Consider the following 11,856-nt stretch of genomic DNA (forward strand, 5'->3'; position numbering starts at 1 on the left):
AAATGAAGCGGTCCCACACAATCCTCGTGTATGCATGGTACAAGTGAAGCTATTGAACTGAGTATTGAGCATGAAGTTTTCGACCATAAAGGAAACAATAAACAAGCAATGCCAAAGGATCTGTGGACAAACCGTTCTAAGCATCTCATAATCTCTAGAGTTTTCTAATTAGTTACACATAAGATAGATAACTTATTTACTCTACAAACATCTATGAGGATTTTTGTTAGATCGTATACTTTAGAGATCTTTGCCATCATATATTTAATTATATTAAATTGAATAACTAGACATGCATAGAGACATACATACATATATATATATATATATATATATATATATATATACTATAGTTCATCCAACTGGCATAAGTTAATCGAAGGTGTATTTTTTTTGTTTTGTACTTTTTATGATAAAATGCTAGCTTCGTGGTAGGGGTGGCCAACGGGCCCCTCCATATGGGCTCGTTAACGATTCAATTTAAAGGAAGGGTTTTATGTAGCAATGTCTCGAAAGGAAACAACTAATGGATTTTTTAGGATAAGCTTTAAAGTCACCGCGAATATTTTTGTGATAGTATATATTAAAATGTATAGCAAATAATCCATTGTTTTCAAATTTATTAGTATTTTTATGTCGTTAATTTTTCTAAGTGTAATAGAAAAATGCACTACTCAATATCGTGTCAAGCTAGATAGGGCTATAAAGAACTGCATAATTTCGTAAAAATAATATGTTTATTTGTTAAGTTATCTTGAAAGTCAAAAAATGAGAAAGCGACAACTCTAGTTATATAAAATTTACACACATTTTTCTTAATTTTTAGCTAAGTATTGGAAGTATGTTGAAAATGTGACCCATGTTCCAATATTTGAGTTGCTCCTATCACGAGTGCTCACATGGCGGATAATTTGAGCGCTGAAATATGTTGGTAACTAGGTGACGCCCCGCGCGTTGCAGCGGGAAATCATGTTAATAACAATTGTTTGCTCCACAAATGGTCCTCTAAAATAGCCAACAAAACAATAAACTTAATTGTTCTTATTAATGAGCACTGTGTAAGAAATATGTTGTACCGAGAAAGTCAAAAAGGAGACTAAGTTTGTTGGTTGAACTTGAATTATCTAACGATGATCTTAGCCGATGGACCATAGACCACCATTATTTTCGTAGTACCACCATGTTCTAATAGACCTAGGTACATATAAATTACAAGAAAATAATCTACGAAAGTTAAATAAAATAGCCGGTAAAGGACATTAACTATTTGATCTTTCTAAGTGAGGATAAAGCAGTCAGAAGAGAAATTTTGTGGCAAACTATATAGTTGACCAAATTTCTTACCCAAGAAATCCGAATGTTCAGTTTGTGCAGGCTGGCAGCCTCATAGCTTGGTTCAGTTATAGATAGATTTTTTCATCCATGCAAAGTCAATAGATAGACTTTTGATACCCAAATTGGAGATACTTATCTTAAGTGTGTTCGATACAACCAAACATCCGGACAGCTCCACAAAAATAGTATCTACTTTTCCATCCATGCATAGTCAATAGATAGATTTTGATACCCAAATTGGAGAGACTTAACTGTGTACCATACAACCAAACTTCCGGACATGCTCCACAAAAAGCTTCAGACCTTGGTAGTATAAAAGAGAATGAACAAAAGCCTGGTGATCCTACATTCCTACCTTGGTAGTAGGAAAAAAAAAATAGACAACATGGCAACAAATGATTAATATCTTCTAACCCTTTTATGTCGAATTGTTCTCGGTCTTAATGCGCATAATAGAGGATCTGCATCAGGAATAGAGCTTTTGGCTTCTTCAGATTCACAGTAACACATTTGATTAAATTTTACAGTAAAGAGCATCACATATAAAGTTGAAATCATAAGATGAGGATGTGATCAACTTCTTCTTTGCCTAGCAGCATACAACTGTAGGATTCAAGAGATAGCCTCCGCCAGGCTCCACAACTGAGACGATAGAACTCCCATCTGCAAGGAAAAAACGTAAAAAAAACAACATTATCCATCGAAACAATCAAACATGTAGGCTCCATCCACCAAATCAAGATACTTGCTGGTCAGAACAAAAGAAGTACTACCACTTCCCACGCCAGTGGAGCTGGAGACATCTAGAAAGGATAGAGAAAATTAATCTGCAAGAGAAGGAAGTCCAGACAAAATTAATCTGCAAGAGAAGAAAGTCCAGACAAAATCAATCTGCAAGAGAAGAATAGAGAGAAGTAGCACCGACGACATGTGAAGTGAGGTGGAGAAGGTGTAAAAGAGGGAGGCGATGTCTCTCAAGGAGAACCACAGCAATGAGGTTGCAGCCTGATGAACGCTGGTCGCGTGGAAACCCAATCTTGTAGGCCGGACAATGCATATGATGCGTACTTCAGGGGAGCAAGGTCTTTATCAGCACCAATATGTCCGTTTGGCTGCCTCCACAAAATGGGTGTCCCAATTAATTTCCTCGCACACATGTCGGAGAAGAGGAGTCCTCGAGAACTGGAAATGACCAAGTAGGGGAGAGGAACAGGTTCTGTCTTTTGGTTTCTTGGTGGGATCACAACAAACGTTGCGTTGTGCAGGCTAATCCATGTTTGATAGGATTGTTAAATGTCATCTTGTAGAATATCTAGTCCATCTAAATTTGATCAAGTGGCTTGGACTATTTCTGGTGACGTGGCTCATTGTGGTAGTAGCTTGCAAACATTAAATACACATAGTGGGGATCAACTTTATAGATATTATAGATGCCATTCTCTATCAGCTTGGAATTTAAAGTGAATTGACAGGTGCATTCTATCCACACTACTGAATAAAAAGAAAGTTGCTGATTCTTATCTAGATGCAAATTAAGTTAGAGCAATTTTAATAGTATAGCCAACTGTTGGCTATAACAAGATGACATATCATTTGTAGTCATCATATAGCTAACATGTACAATAGTTGGCTATAATAATGTAGTACTTTACTAATATATGACCCACATTTTACTCTCACAAGGTACCTAGGAGCACGTGCAAGAGCTGGCTATTGCATAGTAGCTCACCTCCCTTCTCTCTCCTCTTCTCTCTCCTCCAACTCATCTAAAATATATTATTTAATGTCTTATAGTCAGCTGACTGGACTCTATTGTACTTGCTCTTAGAGATTGGGCATGTCTTCTGCCGCCTGTTAGATTTGCATTGTGATTTGATCTAGTCTCGAAGTTGCGCATATGCTACCAATTGGATGAAAAAAGACTGCAAATAAGTTAAAGCTCCATCAAGCCAACATCATAGTCATGATTTGTGCTGTTAGGAGTTGCACATTAGTTCAGTTATGACAAATTAGGCTAATTCTCCTCTCCCAAATTAAAATGTTGGAGCCTGCATCGACCTGGTTTAGAATTTGGCTAATAACTGGTTTTCTGAGCTTCAAATATCCAATCTAGGAGAAAATAAGACAAGGAGAATTTTTACTGCACCCAACCCCGGTAGCGTCAAACTTAGAGCATCTACACTCCCCCACCCCCCGAGAGCCTCAGGACCCCTTTCGTATGAGCATAGCTACCTTTTTCTCTCCCCCCAAGAGCCCAATTTTCGCCGGATTGGGCCGTTTTTTCGCCCACGATCCTAGCTAGGCCAAACCCAACGAACCCCGGGGCGTTCGGGGGCTCTGGTGGAAATAAAAGGGCAAGTCGGTCAGTCATGTCGGCATCACAAAGCCCTCTCTTCCCCAGATTCGCTCTCCCCCACCTCTGTGTTGCACTCTACCTCACCGCGCCGCCGCCTCCACCACCGCATCCACTTCGCTTCTCCCCCGTCCATAGAAAAGTAATTCACCACCGCACCAACCTCCTCCATGCTGTCCGCGGTTGTCCACCGGCGCAGAAGCTCCACGGTCGGGTGCGTTTCCATCACGTCCGCAAGGTGTTCGGCCGTTTGCCAGCTCGGCCACAACCATGGAGGGGGACTCCGACGATGACGAGAAGGCTTTCGCCGAGCTGATGGAAGTGGAGGCCTATGTAGACGCCTCGGAGGACAAGAAACATATGCAGATCCTCACCTGCATGGCTGGCTTGAGCCCTACTTTGAAAGTGGTTATTTAAGCTTCTTTCAGAAAAAGATATATGACAATCAATTCTAAAAAGAAAGTATGTAGGATCGAAGGCTTTGTCCTAGGTGGTTTGGAAACCTGGTGACTCGCATTTTTGGGCTGGTCTTATGGCGACAAAGAAATTCTTTTTCCCATTCACAACTTTCTCTATTAAGGATGGATCTCAGATACGTTTTTGGGAGGATAAGTGGTTAGGAATACCACCCTCCGGGAACAGTATCCAACTTTATATAGTATTGTACGCCACAAATCTGATACCATTGCAACGGTGATGCAAGATTCACCAGTTGAGATGTCATTCACACGGGATCTTGTAGGTCCCAGGCTCGTATCTTGGAATACATTGCTTCAACGACTTGAAAGGGTTCAGTTGACACAAGGGCCTGATGTGGTTAGATGGAATCTAAATGAGAGTGGAAAATTCTCTGTTGACTCAATGTATAATGCGCTGATCCAATCCGATACACGAGTTGTTAATAATACAAAAATATGGTCTATGAAGATACGTTTAAAAACGAAAGTCTTTGCTTGGTATCTTCGTAGGGGGTAATTCTTACTAAGGATAAACTTGTAAAACGTAATTGGCAAGATAGCAAAAAGTGTATTTTTTGTCATCACGATGAGACAATCAATCACCTTTTTTTCCATTGTCAATTTGCAAGATCTATATGGTCAATAACCCAAATAGGTTCTACCTTGCACCCACCGGTTGCTAATCTTTTTGGCAGTTGGCTAAATGGGGTGGAACGTACGTATACAACTTTCATTCGGGTGGGGGCGATTGCCATTATTTGGTCGCTTTGGCTATGTAGAAATGACAAGATTTTCCATGATATTAACTCTTCTTGTTTGCAGGTTATCTACCGATCCTCCGCTTTGCTCCGTTCGTGGTCTTTGCTTCAACGCACAGAGAGTCGAGATCTATTTATGGAGGTATCTTCATGGTTGGAGGATGTGACGAAGGATATTTTTTCCCAACATGAATGGCGGCGTAATCTACAAATAGAGCCTTCAGCGTCTTAGGCGTGTGTCTATGTTGACGTTTCTTCAGTTAGGTGCTAGACAAATGCTTTGTGTGTAAGACACTCTGATACTATGCGTGTGTGCGTATGTGTGCATCTTGTTATGCAGAGGCCGGGTGCAATGATTTTTCCCTAAAAGTAATGAAAGCATCCTTTATCGGAAAAATTATCAAACCAAACAAAATGAAGCGGTCCCACACAATCCTCGTGTATGCATGGTACAAGTGAAGCTATTAAACTAAGTATTGAGCATGAAGTTTTCGACCATAAAGGAAACAACAAACAAGCAATGCCAAAGGATTTGTGGACAAACCGTTCTAAGCATCTCATAATCTCTAGAGTTTTCTAATTAGTTACACCTAAGATAGATAACTTATTTACTCTACAAACATCTATGAGGATTTTTGTTAGATCGTATACTTTAGAGATCTTTGTCATCATATATTTAATTATATTAAATTGAATAACTAGACATGCATAGAGACATACATATATATATATACTATAGTTCATCCAACTGGCATAAGTTAATCGAAGGTGTATTTTTTTTGTTTTGTACTTTTTATGATAAAATGCTAGCTTCGTGGTAGGGGCGGCCAATGGGCCCCTCCATATGGGCTCGTTAACGATTCAATTTAAAGGAAGGGTTTTATGTAGCAATGTCTCGAAAGGAAACAACTAATGGATTTTTTAGGATAAGCTTTAAAGTCACCGCGAATATTTTTGTGATAGTATATATTAAAATGTATAGCAAATAATCCATTGTTTTCAAATTTATTAGTATTTTTATGTCGTTAATTTTTCTAAGTGTAATAGAAAAATGCACTACTCAATATCGTGTCAAGCTAGATAGGGCTATAAAGAACTGCATAATTTCGTAAAAATAATATGTTTATTTGTTAAGTTATCTTGAAAGTCAAAAAATGAGAAAGCGACAACTCTAGTTATATAAAATTTACACACATTTTTCTTAATTTTTAGCTAAGTATTGGAAGTATGTTGAAAATGTGACCCATGTTCCAATATTTGAGTTGCTCCTATCACGAGTGCTCACATGGCGGATAATTTGAGCGCTGAAATATGTTGGTAATGCCATTCTCTATCAGCTTGGAATTTAAAGTGAATTGACAGGTGCATTCTATCCACACTACTGAATAAAAAGAAAGTTGCTGATTCTTATCTAGATGCAAATTAAGTTAGAGATTGGGCATGTCTTCTGCCGCTGTTAGATTTGCATTGTGATTTGAGCTAGTCTCGAAGTTGCGCATATGCTACGAATTGGATGAAAAAAGACTGCAAATAAGTTAAAGCTCCATCAAGCCAACATCATAGTCATGATTTGTGCTGTTAGGAGTTGCACATTAGTTCAGTTATGACAAATTAGGCTAATTCTCCTCTCCCAAATTAAAATGTTGAAGCCTGCATCGACCTGGTTTAGAATTTGGCTAATAACTGGTTTTCTGAGCTTCAAATATCCAATCTAGGAGAAAATAAGACAAGGAGAATTTTTACTGCACCCAACCCCGGTAGCGTCAAACTTAGAGCATCTACACTCCCCCCACCCCCCGAGAGCCTCAGGACCCCTTTTGTATGAGCATAGCTACCTTTTTCTCTCCCCCCAAGAGCCCAATTTTCGCCGGATTGGGTCGTTTTTTCGCCCGCGATCCTAGCTAGGCCAAACCCAACGAACCCCGGGGCGTTCGGGGGCTCTGGTGGAAATAAAAGGGCAAGTCGGTCAGTCATGTCGGCGTCACAAAGCCCTCTCTTCCCCAGATTCGCTCTCCCCCACCTCTGTGTTGCACTCTACCTCACCGCGCCGCCGCCTCCACCACCGCATCCACTTCGCTTCTCCCCCGTCCATAGAAAAGTAATTCACCACCGCACCAACCTCCTCCATGCTGTCCGCGGTTGTCCACCGACGCAGAAGCTCCACGGTCGGGTGCGTTTCCATCATGTCCGCAAGGTGTTCGTCCGTTTGCCAGCTCGGCCACGACCATGGAGGGGGACTCCGACGATGACGAGAAGGCTTTCGCCGAGCTGATGGAAGTGGAGGCCTATGTAGACGCCTCGGAGGACAAGAAACATATGCAGATCCTCACCTGCATGGCTGGCTTGTGCGCGCGGAATGAGAAGCTGCATCGTGGCGGCTCGGTGTGAGGTCGCTGGAAGTGGAAGCCAAGGCAGCACATGGAGGGCCACTGCATGATGTATGCCGACTACTTCGCCGATGATCCGATGCACAACACGATGGTGTTTCGGCGGTGTTTTAGGATGAGCCGGCCGCTCTTCCGCGGCATTGTGGAGGCCCTCCAAGTTTACGATCCCTACTTCAAATGCAAGAAGGACTGCACCGGCATGGCATGATTTTCCTTACTCCAAAAGTGTATGGTGGCTATGAGGTTGCTCGCATATGGAGCTCCGGGTGACATGACCAACGACTACCTCCGCATGGCCGACTCCACCGCCCTTGATTGCTGCTTGTACAGGTTCTGCAGGTTGTGGTGGCTGTGTTTGAACCAACATACTTGAGATCACACAATTCCCAAGACACTGCTCGAATCCTTGCAATCAATGAAGCAAGACGATTTCCTGCGATGCTTGGAAGCATCACCTGGATATATTGAATAGAAGAACTGTCCATTTACTTGGCAGGAAATGTACAAGGGCCACAAGGGAGGTTGCAGTGTCATACTTGAAGTAGTGGCCACTCAAGATCTTTGGATTTGGCACTCCTTCGGTATGCAGGATCCTACAATGATATCAACGTGTTGGATTGTTCCCCTATCTTTGCCAAACTTGTCGAGGGTCATGCTCCCCCAGTGGACCTTGATATCAATGGGCACCACTACAACAAGTGATAATACTTGGCAGATAACATCTGTTCACGATGGTCAACATTTTTGAAGATAATCTCGAGCCGTCTTCTCCCAAAGCATGACAACTATGCCACGCAACAAGAAGCTTGTAGAAAGGATGTCGAGTGACCATTTGGTGTGCACCAACAAAGAGTTACAGTTGATGGGTTCGTTGCATGGAAAACAAAAATTTTCTACCGTGAACATGAACAAAAACCAAGATCCAATCTAGGAAGAAGCAAGATCTAATCTACCAAGATCGAAGCAACGAGAAGGATGTGAGACTAACCCTCGAAGATTCCAAATCTTACGAGATTAGATCTCTTTGTTGATGTAGTCGATCGTCCGTGCTACAATTCGGCAGCACTTCCGTACTCGGTCGTGCGTATGGTGTCGATGAAGCCCATCCTCTCCCTATTCCAGCGGGCAGCGGAGGTGTGGTACATCTCCTCGGAATCCCAGCAGCACGATGGCGTGGTGGTGGTGGTGGAGGAGAAAAGCTGCAGGGCTTCGCCTAAGCCGGAACAGACTATGGTGGAGGAGAGAGGGGGCGGCCAGAGAGTCAGGGGTGAAGGATGGCTACGCCCCTTGCCCCCTCCCCTCTTTATGTAGGGGGGGGGGTGCGGCCAAGGCTGCCTTGGCCCCTCCTCCAAGTCCTTGGACGGCGTCCCAAAGGGGAAAGGGGGGAAACTTACTGTGGGGGACCCCGGAAGGCGGGGCTAGACAAACCCAGATCTCCATCTGGCATAATCCTAACCTAGATCTCTAGGGCCTACAGGGTGAGAATCGGTAACACAACAGTGACTCTACGACTCAAAGAGTAATACAAGCTCATAACTGAGTGAAAAACCAAAGTATTACAAGCAGAGGTCACTGACCTGACATTTCATCAATCAACGGAAGCAAAGTTATGCTATTCTAAATAGCAAGATAGCGAAAGGCCTAAGAGGCCAGGAGCATGACGGCGACGTCCCAGCCCATAGATTCTAGCCTGCCACCTGGGAATCCCAAGCTACTCGCCGATGTCGACCTAGAAACCTTCATTTGTTGGAGCGACTTCGTCTGAAGCAAAGCATGCAAAGCTGAGTACAGGGACTCAGCAAGACTTAGTAAAACCTTTTAGCAAAGCTGGTATGCGAGACTTTATGTGGAGCTTATTTTGCGTAAAGCCAGTTTTCCTTTGTAAAACAAGAGGAGGGAGCAGAAGCTCGTCTATTCAGATCATTTTAAAAGGGGATAAGAGAGCGATATCTCTAGCTCTACTGATCATCATATTGAATCCACCGAATCTTCATCATCAGCTGAACCTATCAACTAGGATCACCCCCTCGATACCCTGAGAAGGGATCCTTATCACACATAGATTCCAAGTTTTACGATTAGGTTCATGTTGTCTATGATCACATAATCCATCACCAAGTCATCTGTAACCGTGGACACGGCTTTTCGAAAAGATTTACCCTGCAGGGTGATACGTCCAAAACGTATCTACTTTCCCGAACACTTTTGCTATTGTTTTGCCTCTAATTTGTGTATTTTGGATACAACTAACACGGACTAACGCTGCTTTCAGCAGAATAGCCCTGGTGTCTTATTTTTGTGCAGAAAATCAACTTTCAGGAAAATCCCCGGAAATAATTGCAATGGGCCTATTTTTACAGAAGACCCACGGAGCCAGAAGATGTGACGGAGGGGGGCAACGAGGCGCGCACACCACGTGGCGGCGCGGTGGGCCCATGGCCGCGCAGCCATATGGTGAGGCCGCCTCGGCCAGCCCCCGACGCTCCCCTCTGGACTACTTAAAGCCCTTGACCTAAAAACGCACGGGGGGTTCGACCAATTTTCCAGAAGACATCTAGAACTCCGCCGCCATCACGAAACCCAATCCCGGGATCAGAAACTCCGTTCTGGCACCCTGCCGGGACGGGGAATTGGAGCAGATCATCGCCATCATCACCACCGACGCCTCTCCATCGGCCATCCATGCTTCCCCCATCCATGTGTGAGTAAATCCCCCGCTGTACGCTGAAGGGGATGGTAGGGATTGGATGAGATTGTTCATGTAATATCTATAAGATTGTTAGGGCATAGTGCCTAGTATCCGTTGTTGGTACTATTATGATATTGTTGCAACTTGTTATGCTTAATGCTTGTCACTAGGGCCCGAGTGCCATGATTTCAGATCTGAACATGTTATTGAGTCATGATGATATTCATTGTTTTATGATCTTACCTGCAAGTTGTATACACGTATTGCTGTCCGGAACCCGACACCCCAAAGTGACAGAAATTGGGACAACCGGAGGGGAAGGCTGTGATATGAGGATCACATGTGTTCATGGAGTGTTAATGCTTTGCTCCGGTACTCTATTGAAAGGAGTACCTTAATTACCAGTAGTTTCCCTAGAGGCCCGGCTGCCACCGGCTGGTAGGACAAAAGATGTTGTGCAAGTTTCTCAATGCGAGCACGTACAACTATATACGGAACACATGCCTATGGTTGTTTAGTACGTGGATACTGTTTATTATTATCTGCAAATGCCTTGTCTTGATTATTACATGAGTTATCTTACCCATGCAGCGCCCGTTCATCCATCCCTATGCCTACAGTATTTTAATCCTGCTGTTTACTATAATCACTACTGCTGTCTTTATTACACTCGTTGCTTATATTTCACTATCGCTATCGCTATAAAACTGTTGCTACTGATAAACTATTGCGAGCAAGTCTGTTTCCAGGTGCAGCTGAATTGACAACTCCGCTATTAAGGCTTACAAATATTCTTTGGCTCCCCTTGTGTCGAATCAATAAATTTGGTTTTATTTCCCTCGAAGACTGTTGCGATCCCCTATACTTGTGGGTCATCAAGACTATTTTCTGGCGCCGTTGCCGGGGAGCATAACTTTATTTGCAAGGTCACCTGAATTGATATTGTTCGCTACAAATCCTCCATCATGGGTAAACCTCGCGATACTAAAGTCGCCATATTACCATCCACTACAAGAAAAGGTACAACTCTGAGTACCTCTGCTGCTCTTGATTCATCATCTGTGATAAGTCAACTTGTTTCACCACCACAAGCTTCACATGTTGGTACTTCTGCCGAATCTGAGAATTCCTCTGATAATTTTCATGATGCTTCTACCGTGCTTGATGATAATGGTTCATTAGGTCCTTTTCTAGATGCTACAATTGCTAGGTCTAGAAAAATTGAAAATACTGAAATTCCTAATGAAAATACTCGTTACACTCGTTAATTCACCTGAGTCTGTTGAACACTCTAGTGATGATCTTGATGAAGATTATGTGGAACTTGATGATGATTTTATTGATAAATATAATGCTACTACTGGTGTAAGTAACATTAAAAAGCTTCTTGCACAACATGCTATTAGATATAAACTGTCTCCTGATCCTAAATTTGCCACATCTCCTATAAATATTAAGGATAAGGATTATGATTTTTCTCTTGATTTATCTCATATATCTATTGTTGAGAGAACACCTTTTTGTGGTACTGAAAAAGAAAGTGCTGTAGAGCACATGAATGAGCTTTCTACTTTGAGTAGCTTGTTTTCTGATGATATTAAGAAGCGTACTTATTTTGTTGCTAAATTTTTTCCTTTCTCATTAAAGGATGATGCTAAAACTTGGTATAATAGTTTGCCTCCTGATTCTATTGATAGTCCAAATGGTTTGCTTGATGTTTTCTTTCGAAAATATTTTCCTCGCTAGTGCTCAACATATTGCTTTGCGGAAAATTTATAGTTTTGACCAGGAAGATGGAGAGAAATTGCTCGAAGCTTGGGCAAGGTTTTGCTCTCTTCTTAGAGCTCGGCTCTGGACATGATTTGGAAAAGCATGA

The sequence above is a fragment of the Lolium rigidum genome, unplaced genomic scaffold (genome assembly GCF_022539505.1).
Source record: "Lolium rigidum isolate FL_2022 unplaced genomic scaffold, APGP_CSIRO_Lrig_0.1 contig_34441_1, whole genome shotgun sequence".
NCBI classification, from domain to species: Eukaryota; Viridiplantae; Streptophyta; class Magnoliopsida; order Poales; family Poaceae; genus Lolium; species Lolium rigidum.